This window comes from Zalophus californianus, chromosome 2, assembly GCF_009762305.2.
Source record: "Zalophus californianus isolate mZalCal1 chromosome 2, mZalCal1.pri.v2, whole genome shotgun sequence".
Taxonomy (NCBI): Eukaryota; Metazoa; Chordata; class Mammalia; order Carnivora; family Otariidae; genus Zalophus; species Zalophus californianus.
The window spans coordinates 140,007,088-140,019,778 of record NC_045596.1 but is presented as its reverse complement, the minus strand read 5'-3'; positions in this window follow the sequence as shown (position 1 = coordinate 140,019,778).

The window sequence follows — 12,691 nt, the reverse complement described above, 5'->3', positions numbered from 1 at the left end:
ATTAGAAATAAAAGGGAACTTCTTTAATAGGATAATAGGCCACCAAAAAGCTGAAGGAAACATCATTGCTAATGGCTAAACACCAGGAAAATTCCTTTTATAATCATGAACAAGTTAAGGACACACAATCTTACTATACCATTAAATGTGATACTGGAAGTCTTAGCCAGCATACAAGAAAAAATAAATGTTATACAAGACAAAAATTGTCATTATTCTCAAATGACATAACTATTTGTAAAAACAAAACAAAACAAAACTTCCCCACAAATTGACAGACTATTAGAAACACAAATTTAGCAAGCTGGCTAATGATATTATCAATAATAAAATACCCATTGTATTTCTGTATATCAGCTCCAAATGCTAAGATATCCGATTTAAGACTATTACCATTTACTATAGGAAGAAAATATATTGTATGCTTAAAATAATTCTAACAAAAGCTGAAAAATATTTTATTGAGAGAATTATAAAACTTTTTTGAAAGGTATAAAATCAGTCTAACTGCCCCCCCCATGTTTATTTCAGCATTATTTACAGTAGCCAAGATATGGAAGCAAACTCAGTGTCCATCAATAGATGAATGGATAAAGAAGATGTGGTATATATACACAGTATCATTCCACGATGAAAAGAAGGAGATCTTTCCAATTGCAAAAACATGGATGGACCTAGAGGGTATTGTGCGAAGTGAAATAAGTCAGACAAATACATATGATTTCACTATATGTGGAATCTAAAAAACAAAACTAATGAACAAACAAACAGACACAGAAACAGACTGACAAATACAGAAAAATAAACTGACGATTGCCAGAGGGGAGAGGTTATAGGATGGGGCAAAAATGAGTAAAGAAGAGTGGGAGATACAGGCTTCCAGTTATGCAATGAATAAGTCACAGGGATGAAAGATACAGCATAGGGGGCATAGTCAATGGTATTTGTAATTGTTTTGGATGGTGACAGATGGCAGCTACACTGTGGTGAGCATAACCTAGTGTAGAGACTTGTCCAATTACTATGTTGTACACCTGAAACCAATGTAATATTATGTGTCAAATATACTTCAGTAAAAAAATAGTAGACCTAAACAAACAGGGAGATAAACAGCATTATTGCTAGTGGACTCAATATCACAAAGTTTTAATTCTCACTCAAATTTATCTATATAATTAATATAACTCTCATCAAAATCCCTTAGAGTTTTTTGTAGAGTTTGACAGGATGACTTTAATAAATGCAGATGAGCAAACAGCCAAGGAAACAGACTCCTTCAGCAGAAAAATTAGGTGGGAGAACCTGCCTCAAACTTACTCAGATTTACTTTTAAACCGTACTAATTTGAAAGTGTGGTGTGGCACAATAATAGATAAATTGACCAATGAAACACTAGGATCCAGGATCAACCCACACTTATTTGCACATTTACTATGTGATACAGGAGATATATTTAATAACGGTGGAAAGGAAAGATATTCAATAAATAGCACTAGGACAGTTGGGTATCCATGTGGAAAAAATGGAATTGGATCCCAATCTCACAATACATATGAAAGTAATTATCAGATAGATTAAGGATTTAACTGTGAAAGACAAACAAAACTTTTAGGGCAAAAAATAGGAAAATATTGTCATGGGAAAATCCAACCTTCTCAGAGTAGTGAAGGGTTTCTCAAAGAAGTCAGAAAAAGCTCTACTGCAAAAGTAAATACTGATAACTTACACTACATTAACAATTAAGAATTTGTATTCATCACAAGAGACCCTGAAATGAAAAACCAAGTCACACTCTAGAAGAATATATTTGCAACACACAACCAATAAATAGTTAGTATGCATAATATTAAGTCCTACAAATCAGTAAAAGACAGATATGATAGAGAGGAAACAAGAATAGTTATTAGATGCATGAAAAACTGTCCAACCTCATAAATGATCATGGAACTGCAAATTAAGAACATCAGGAGATTCTGTTTTATTCTCCTAAACTGGGAAAAAGAAATTTGATAATACCAATTATTGGAGAGGATGTGTCAGCAAAAGATTTAGGAAAAAAATAATCAACATTTCCTAGTAAAATTGAGGACATTCATACACTACAATTCAGCAACCCTCCTAGGTCATTACCTTAGGGAAAGTCTTGTTCATGTGCACTAGAAGTAAAAGAATGTGCATAGCACATTTAGTTTACAATATCAAAAAGCTGGGAGATGCCAAGTGTTCATCAGCAGGAGAATGGATAAGTAAATTATGGTTTATGCATACAACAAAATGCTGTAAATCAGTTATATACAACAAAGATGACTCTTAAAGATATCGTGTCGAGTGAAGAAAGCAAATCCCAGAAGACTGTGTGATAACATTCTTAAAGAGATAAAGAATTAACAACATGGGGTTAATGGCTACGTACATATGCAATAAAACTAAAAAGCGTGGGGAGGATGGCAAAATTCAGAATAGTGGTTATGCCTAGAGGGTGAGGCAAGAGATGAGATAGGAAAAGAACATGTAATCATTCATTTCGTTAGTATGCTTTATACAGTAAATCTGTGTCACATACATTCTTTGGAATAACAAATATTGCAGGAAGAAGAAAAAATAAAATATAATAGTGTCAAGAGCTGCTTAAATGAATCAAAAAGAAGAATTTAAAATTGAGAGAATAAAAACAGTTTTGAGTCTTTGTTTCTCTCTTTTGGGTTTTTATGAGCTTTTGTGGAGTGACAAGGAAAACAAATCAGATGCCAATATCCACATTATAACCTGGATTTGTAAATATTAGGCATTTTAACGTTAACTTGCATGTATATTGTACTTATTGTTCACACTTACGAACATTTTCCTGTATTTTTAACATGTATACATATGAAGTGGAAGTCCTTTTTAATTTTTATGAATAAAATGCAAATAAACATGAGTATCTACAAATTTAAAAAATTTACAAACGTGTACACATAGATACAGACAAATGAATTTTGTATGTACAAAATATTCTAGGAAACTTGCTGCTTAAAATAATATGATATAAATTATTTAAAAGGTATATATTTTACAGTAATTTTAGTTTTCAACTAGAAAAGTTGAAGAGTTGAAATCTAAGGTCTTAGGGCATTTAGTCCAGAGGTGATTCTGTAGCTAATAGCTATTGAATCAGTAAATCTTAAAGTAATGACTTGTACAATATTTGGGAACCCTTGCCATATGACATGTCTCTATCAGAAAATTGGTAAAGTTTCTAGAGTCTGGTAGTTGACTTGTTCTGTATGTGAATGGACGTACACCAACAAATCCATTTCTCCTTCTTCCTTCTTAATAACCTAACCCTTCTATTTATCTACACAACAACCCACTGAAGACCTTGAGGCATAAATGGGGGCAATTTGCAGGGTTTTTGTTTTTTTTTTACTTTTTGGAAAAGTAAAAGAGAGTACCTGTTATCTGATCTTCATACATTGTGCCTGTTGTGAAAAATATTTGTTTGTTTGTTTTTACATCTATTCAACCTTGCCACCAGCCCAGTACTTCCTAAAGTATCTGTTCACAGGGTCTGACTGAAGCAGGTGGCTATAATAGGACAGTTAAAATATTGCCCCGAGAAATATCATCACTAGCAACCGTCTCTTCTGGATTCAAGGATATTCTGTTTATAAAATCCTGTAATAAAATATATTACTGGAAGTGATACAATTGAAGTTACCAGCCAACACCTCTTCCAGGCTATTTAATAACCAGCTCAGAGTGAGGTCCTTTGGCTCATGAGGGGCCTTGAGGGCTGGCACCAAACAGATGGGATAGACAGAGGGATGGAACCAAGGTCAAGTTTTACCTATGTTATAATTGTGAAAGTTCTTAAAGTTATTCCAAGATAAATTATTTCATTTCCTCTTGTTATAACCTGTAAACAAAAAAGAGCATATTCAGAAAACTATCTCAGGAAATCAGATTTGCAGATTAAAACAAAAAGTAGAAAGTATCTAAAAGAAAAATATTCCAATCATTTCACAGGGTAGTCTTGGGAATCTCAAAGGGGATAGTATTAGAATCAGAAAATTTCATATAGTACCCTTTTGAAAGCTCCCCAGATCAGTTCATTGGTTCTAATTGCTTCTAAACATGAGGCAAAAAATCCTGTGCTACTTTATCTGATTGCCTACTTTGAAGAAAGATAGTGAAAACTTTTAAAGGGCACATTAATTTAAAATGTTATCTTTCTGGTAATGGAAAATAAATATGATGATAAGAGACCTAAGTTATAAACTCAAAGGTTAAAGACATTTTTCCCAGTTTTATTGAGAAGTAATTAACACACATCACTTTATAAGTTCAAGGTATACAACATGATGGTATGGTTTACATATATTGTGAAGTGATTATCACAATAAGTTCAGTTAACATCCATCATCTTAAACAGATACAATAAAAAGAAGAGAAAAAAGAAATTTCTCCTTGTGATGAGAACTCTTAGGATCTACTCTCTTAACCACTTTCCTCTGTATCATGCAGCAGTGTTAGCTATGGTCATCATGCTGGACATTCTATCCTAAGGGCATTTAAAAATATATTTATCATTTTCATTTGCATTTTTTAAATGGATACCTAAGTATATTCCTAACTATATTACATGATTGTAGTTAGACTGCCTTTTCCTTCCTATTTAGCCTTAGGTAAGTCAAATTGTAATTTGAAACACCCATTCAGCTGCCTTTTTTTTTTTTTTAATTTCTAACTATGGTTTCAACTTGGTGGGCAGAAGGAGAACTAAAAAAAATATATCCTAAGGAGTGTCTGTATATTTTGTTCTGAAAATAATGAGGCAATCATGAATCAGAATGCTGGGAACTTGCTGTAACAAACCAAGGTTAAGAAGCTTTTGAGTAGTCATATCAACCTTGTGACATGGGAAATTGGGATTTCCCAGCATGAGGTCTTAAAATAGAGAACATGAACATGAATCAGAGGAGAAATGGATGTATTCTGAAAAACAGCAACCCCTCTCAACAAGAAAAAGAAACATGTTAGTAGTAAGAGAAAACGCCAGGCCATTCATTCATTCATTCAACAGATACTGATGAACACATGTCGTGTGCCAAGCAGGATATCGAAAAATGACCAAAGCATGGCACTAATTTCCAATCTAGTGTGTGTGAAGAGGATAGAATGAAACATGTGCTGAAATAGAACTAATGAATTGTGGGTGAAACCCGTGAGCCTTGTGTATGAATCTAAGTGCTCAGGTAGTCAGTAGCCATAGCTGGCCTTGCAAAAATGTTATAGACAAGAGGGGTTTTCTTGTTTTGTTTTTGGGGGGTGTTTTTGTCTTCTGAGTTTAAAGTGTAAAATAATCAAAACCACATTCTGTGACTTTCACAAAGGTTAATATTACTTGACCAGAAAATATAAGCTGGTCCAGCTAACTAAAACAAAGTGAGGTGTTCGGCCCAAGTTCCTCCTCTGATGAGGGAGTTGGGAGGTGGGAATGGAGTAGAGGCTGGTGGCATATATCCTGGCTCTGAAGATTTTAAAGCATAACTAGATCACATCCAAAGTTCTCTGAATCTGCCCTTATGTTTGACCATTGGCCAATAAGGTAGAGAAAACCAACGGTAAAAAGATGGTCTTCATGTGACCTTTAGCGGGACATAACATCCAAGAGCAAGAAGCTTTCTCCACTCCACCCTTCTTGCCCTTCACGGCAACCTCACTCTCAGCTGACAACCCAATTCATGATTTTAGAAAATTCATTTATTTGTCCTTTAAATAAATATTTATGAAGCACTTTATATGTCAGGAAGTTTGTTAAGCGTTAGAGATACAATGCTGGAGAAAAAGGTTATACCTCTGCTGTCATGAAAATGACAGTCTGCTGTTGAATATGATTTATCAAATATTTATTCAATTCTCTTATGTTCCTTGTCATTTGGAGGCCATAAAAGAAGCATGCCATCTCCGTTCTCTGGGAGTTCACAGTTTGCAGAAACATATACATCAAGTTTAAAAATATGAGGGAGTACATAATTAGCAGCAAAACTGAATATGACCAAGTGCTTGACTGTATAATTATATAACAATTGATACTTCCTCGGTGACAGTTACTGCTTCTCAGCATGACATTCAGGGCACCAAACAGGTACTGTCTTTTGTCAGACAGGTGGTGTCTTCCTCTGCCATCTGTCCCTGGAGTGCATGTAACAGAGAGGCAGAGCCCCTGGAACTTGCAAAAGAAAGAAAAATCATACTAGTGTGGATAATTGCAAAAGAATCAAAAATTTCCATTTAGAAACCCAAAGTGATTCAACTGGCATTCAATCCATAAGGAAAACGAGTGACTGGCTTCATTTAAAATAACAACCAACCCCAAATCAGTGCACAAACAAACAAACAAAAAACAAAATAATAATAGCAAAAAATAAATTGGAAAACATCCATACAATGGATATATTTTTCCTCCTATTTGTCACTTCTGCTCAGGAGCCTACGGAAACTAAAACAAAAGGTAGGACATCTTTTCCTCAGGCCTTCACTTACAACCACTTACTATCTTTCTTCTTCTTATAGTACCGCATCGTTGGGTTGGACTTGCTCAAAGACCCCTGCCCGGGCCCTGTCCCCAGAGAAGAGCCCTTCCCCGTCCCTGTCAGAATTATCTTAATCTACTGTGTGGGAATCCAGCCTTGCTTGTGCCTAATGCCAAACACACTGGAAGCTGTTGATGAAGAACCTCCTTCACTATGGGATGGCATAACATTGTTGAATCATTTTACCTCTTGATTCAAGTGATTTTTTCCCCCTTTATGCAACTATCCGTTTATTTTATGGTTCATGAAGATAGCTCTCTCCTCACGGAACAGGAAGTGTGTTCTGAAGCTGACAGGGAAGGAACTCACTTTAATAGTAGGAATGACAACAACACAATAACAATCCCTTTCAAAAATAAGCAGTTAACTACGTACTCTGCCATCCCACTTCCTCCCACATGTAAGTAGCTCCATCTCCTTCTGTCATTCCAATAAAAACAGGTTGTATACTGCTAATTACTGAGAGCCCAGAATCCTAATCCTTCACACCTTGGTCATTAGCCAGTCTAATAATAATGTGAGAAATCCAAAGGGGGAGGGTGATTGTCACACTTTCAAGCAGCTGCGCTAACTGTCCCCGGTCACCAGGCACAGTCCTCTTATTTTGGTATTTATATTTGGGGTTTTGTTTTCTTTCTTTTACATATGGATACACTCATTTTCCCCCAACATGGTCAAAATAATGACTCAACTATATTTTCAAAGATAACATGACGAAGAAATAAAATGCCCTATGAAATGCATCCTAAAAGAACACAACTTTGTGAATACAAATTTGCAGATGGATATCCAAAAGATATTGCTTTATAGTTTTAATTAATACACTGTAGGCTTTTTTTAAAAGTTCATTATTTTCCACGAGCACATCATTATACACTGTTTCCTATGTTTTCATAAGTCCCCATTATTACAAGGGTCATATTCAGACTTGAGTTGCTCTTATTCTGTGCAGTCTCAAAGACTATGCTGGACAGAGCATGAAAATTCTTGAATGAAGCCTACTATACATGACAAGAAACTAATTCATTTTTGCAGTGAGTGAATCTTTGGACGACACTATATGTTGTTTAAAATATATCTTGCTGATTTTTAACGAGGAAGAAATCACAGAAAAATCTAATGTTGGTTTTTTTAAAAATGAAAAAAGATAATATTTTGAAACAAAACAAAATAAAAACTGCTTTATCTTTCAAAGCCAGAAGTGTAGAGTTAGCGGCATAGTGGCTGACCCCAGTTTTCAGTATATTCTCCGTTCTAAGGACATTGACAGGAAATGGTCAGCCTGGAGATACAATGAAAGGAAACTCAGCAGTGAAGGTTTCACTGATAACATGTGATTTGAAGTCAGTGAACGGACCTAACAGTCATTCACTCGCTCAGGCCAAAGCATATAATAACCCAAAGGCCCCATTAAAATCTTGTCGTAAAAGCACAGGGAGGATGGTACTTGACACAGGAGGCAGGGCATAATATTTTCCTACTAATAAGTAGGCTGCAATAACTGATATCAATATGCAGATATTGTTTCACAAACTTCTGTTTATCTAATCTATATTTGTCCTTAAATTCCTTCTGTTATACAAAAAAAGGTGACTGATTTTTAAAGTCAGGTCCTTTGTAATAGAACTTTGACTAACCAGAACACAAGCTCTATTCTTTCTTAACTCCTACTACCTCTCTCCACTTGTCACTGTTTTCCCCTTTTTCTTAGGTGAATAGCTGTTCTTAGTCAACAAAATTCCCAAAATCCCATGTTTTATTTTTGTAATTTTACTTTCTTTAATGGAGTATGCATTTGATCAATCATTTAGCTTTTTCTTACATCGGTAACTGCACTGAACTATAGTAGACTACAGAGAGGGTAACACTCTTGTTCCTGCACAAAGCATGCCATCTTGCCCCCTCCAAAACTTAGATTTTTTTGTCCTACCTTCTCTTCATGGTATTTTTTCGTAGTATTTTTTATTACCTTCTTTGGTACCAGGTTGTCAGCCTAATGTGATGTGAGGGACTAAGAGTTTGAATTCTCACATATGTGTGTGTTTGCTGTTAGCTACCTTGCTCAATACTTGTAGTTTATTTCTGGGACCTTAGAGAGTGAAAAGGGAAACTCGTTAAACTGTGGATAAAATAACAGAAAACAAATGTTGGGTGGCAACATTGAGTAAGCTCTAGTACTTAGATTTTCATAACATGCTTTTATTACTCAAACTTCTCTCTTTTGCAGAATTCCAAGTTTTCAATTCTTTTAAGTAGGCAGGAATGAGGTGTAAAGTTACTCTTAGTTAGGTGAAGTCTTTTGTATCTGTGACTTATGGTAAAGAGCAGTACCATCCAATGGAAATATATTGTGAGTCATTTGTTTAATTGTAAATTTTCTAACAGACCCAATAAAAAAGTAAAAAGAAACAGGTGGAATTAATTTTAGTAATATATTTTACTTAAACCAATATATCCAAAATATCATTTCAACATCTAAAAATTATTGAGGTTTTTTTTTCACTCTTTTTTTCATGCTAAGTCTTTGAAATCCCATGCACAATTTACACATACAGCATATCTCAATTTTGACTAGCCATTTTTCCACTGTTTGATAATCACATGTTGCTGGCTGGCTATCATTTTGGACTGCACAGTATGGAGGATTTTTTTCCTTTAATCTCTAGGTCTCTGGTGGGTCTAATCAATCAATAGCTTTTGTGAAAACCTTTGAAGGGTTTAATGGAGAGTCATTCTATTTAAACAGGCCTTGTTTACCTCTATCTCCCAAGGTTAGATTTTTCTATTTAATAATATCTGACGTGGCTCTTAAAGTCAGCACTTCATAAAAACGTCCCAAGTATTAAGGAAGAATGGCCAAATTCACTGTCCACGGATGTTAATTATAATTTATAATGCATATTTATATGCAATCCATTTTCCTAACAAATCTTAGTGGTGCATTTCCGGTGTGACAGGCTGGAAGGTAGAGACATGAAAACTTGCAAAACCAGACAGTTTCTGCCCTCAGGGAGTATCCATTCCAGTGAGTGAGAAGGAAAGATGAATCAAATGACCAGGTAAATAAATGTAAAATCACAACGGTGAGAAATGCTGCAAAGGAGTACACACGGTCTCATGGACACACAAAAAAAGAGGTTTGACCTGGGGGCAAGGTCAGGGAAAACTTCCTTGCGGAAGTGGTGCTTGAGCCGAGATCTAAGGGATGAGTGACCCTGACCAGGCAGAGAGGAACTGGGAAGGATACACTGTGGAGTTTGATATCAATCTCTAGTTTTGTCTCATGAAGAAACTGATGAAGAGAAACTTTTTCCCTGTGGCCGAAGGAACAGTTCTCAACCAGACTGAATTCTTGGCTTTTCTTCCTGAGAGTCTGTCAGGAGCCCAGCACAGTCTTTTCCTGTAACTTCAGTGCCAAATGAGGAGAGTCTCTTGTGTTTCAGGGATTTTCATGCTCTTGTTTCTGCTTAGGGTTTTTAGTACACCCAGGACTCCTTTGGATATGCATTTTACCCTTATTCTAAGATGCAATATATGAAATATGTGAAAATGGGAACTTCTGTATAATTACTTCACCAAAAATGTGGTAAAATTTTTTGCAACATATTAAAAATAATATAAGATAACGCTTACAAATCAGTCAAAAAAATACAACACATAAGATGGACAAAGGACAAAAACAGGCAATTCAGAGAAGACAAAAACAAATGACAAAAGCACATGAAGCTCAGCAGTGATGAAAGAAATAAAATAACGTCTGTTGATTTTGTTTAGCTTCTCTTCTTGAGAAAGATGATAAAGAGCAGGATGTGTCTCTAAGAAAATAGGCATTCTACTATACAGCTAGGTAGAAGGGTTTTTTGGGGTCATCTTTCCAGAGGACAAATATTCAAGATGTACTAAAAGACTTAGAGTATATGCCCACTAACCCAGTATTTTAATTCTTGGAATTCATCCTGGGGGACTCACCAGACAAGTGGTTCAAACAAATGTATAAATTTTGGGCTATGATACTTATAAAATGCCTACTTAAATATCCAACAACACAAGACTGCTTAAAAATTATGCTAATATACATAAAGATATTGTAAGGTATCTTTATGTATACCTTACATAAAGGTATCTTTACGTAAGGTATACATAAAGATACCTTATGTATCTTTACATAAGGTAAAGATATCTTCCTCTATGAATAAGGGTCCATATATGGGCCCTTATTCATAGAGGAAGATATTCACAGCATTCTGATAAATGAAAACAAAAACAGATTATGAAGCAGTATGAATGATATGATCTGGTATTTTTGGTAAAAATTTCTGCACGCATATGCAGTATGAGTGTCCTTACACTGGAAAAAGTCTGGAAAATATAAAAAAGTTTTAACACATAATGGTGTGATTATGTATAATTCCCTTTCTTTTTATTAATCTAAATTTTCTGCTTTTAATATCAGTTTCTTCTCATACTTAAGAAATAAACATTCTTTTTAAAATAATTTATTCTCATTTGGAAAAATTCAGAAAAATGTTTTTTTAAAGGAAAAACAATGAAAAACATTACCCATTGCATTACCATCCAAAATCAACTGCAATTACATTGTGAAGTGTTTACCTTCGATTTTTTTTAAGTATAACTTTTTTGAAATACTGTTTTGATCATATTTAATTGAGCTTCTAAGACCAGTGTTAAACCTTGCCTGAGGGACAAGCTTTTACAGAGGATTTTCTGATATCCAATTACAGGGTTTTTCCATAATAGGGGGATAACAGTTTATAATTAGGTTGACTGAATTTAAGCTTTACCCAGATACCCTTGTGAGACACCACCTCTCCTCATTCTTGGTGTATCTAATTTACTCAGATGTGGGTTTTTTAAAAGCCAGTAATTCTTAAAAATTTTGGCTGAACTGGGTGAAGTGCCTATGAACAATCACACAAGATAGTCCTGCAAATAACCAGAATCAACATTAAGAATAAGATTATTACCCACCACCTATTAAGGAGAGCACTTATGATGAGCACTGCGTGTTGTATGGAAGTGATGAACCACGCAATTCTACACCTGAAACTAATACTCCACTATATGTTACCTAACTGGAATTTAAATAAAAACTTGGGGGGAAATAAATAAAAGCTAAAAAAATAAGATTATTAGTAGTTTTATTAAAGAAACAAAGTAATGGTGGCTAAGAAGATGGACTCTGGAGCCAGAGTACCTGGGTTCAAATCTTAGCTCTGCCACTTTCTAGCTATGTAACCTAAGAATAATTATCTAGTTTTCTGTGCCTTCATTTTCTCTTCATCAAAATTGGAAAAATAAAAACACCTATCTCATACATTGTTAGAAGCATTAAATGAGTTATTACAGGCAAAACACTTATAATAATGTGTGACACAAATAAATGTTAGTTGCTATTACTACTTAGAAACCCTATCGACTTGGACATGATGCCAGATGCACAACGGTTGAAGGTGTAGGAATGCGCACTGTGATTGCACCAGCACAATCCACTGAACAGACACGTGCCCTGCATGGTAGAAGATGTTCCGCATATACCATCTTATCAGGCCTTACAGTAAGTGTTGTTTCTATTTTCAGGATTATGAAACTGGAGTTCCTAAAGTTAAGTAACTTCCCAAAGTCACAAACAGTTAAAAAGAGACAGGACAAGGATCACTGAGAGGACAGACGTCCCCTTGTCTTATACCTTTTAGTTGTTAATTTCTGGACCAGGAAAATCTAAAAGACAGAAATAAAGATGCCATAATTTTTTTTCATATTTTCCCTCTTCCTTCGATAGCAGAGAGTTTCTCTTCATTAATTCAACGATATTTATGGAACACCCGCCGTGTGCCAGGCACTGTTTTAAGAACAGAAGCTACCCTGTCCTTTAAGCGTTTATTTCCTAGATGGAGAGATGGGCGATGAAGAGTATGCCAGTTATTAAGCTACTGTCTCTCACCTCCAAACCACCCTTCTATACTCAGCGTTGCGATGGTGAGGCACAAGCTCGCCCCTCCTGAACCAGCCCTGGGTACCTGTTGTGGAGGGCCTTAGCCAGGGTGGAATGTGCTCACTGCACCTGGGCACAGGCTCCTGCTCAGTCCTGAAGA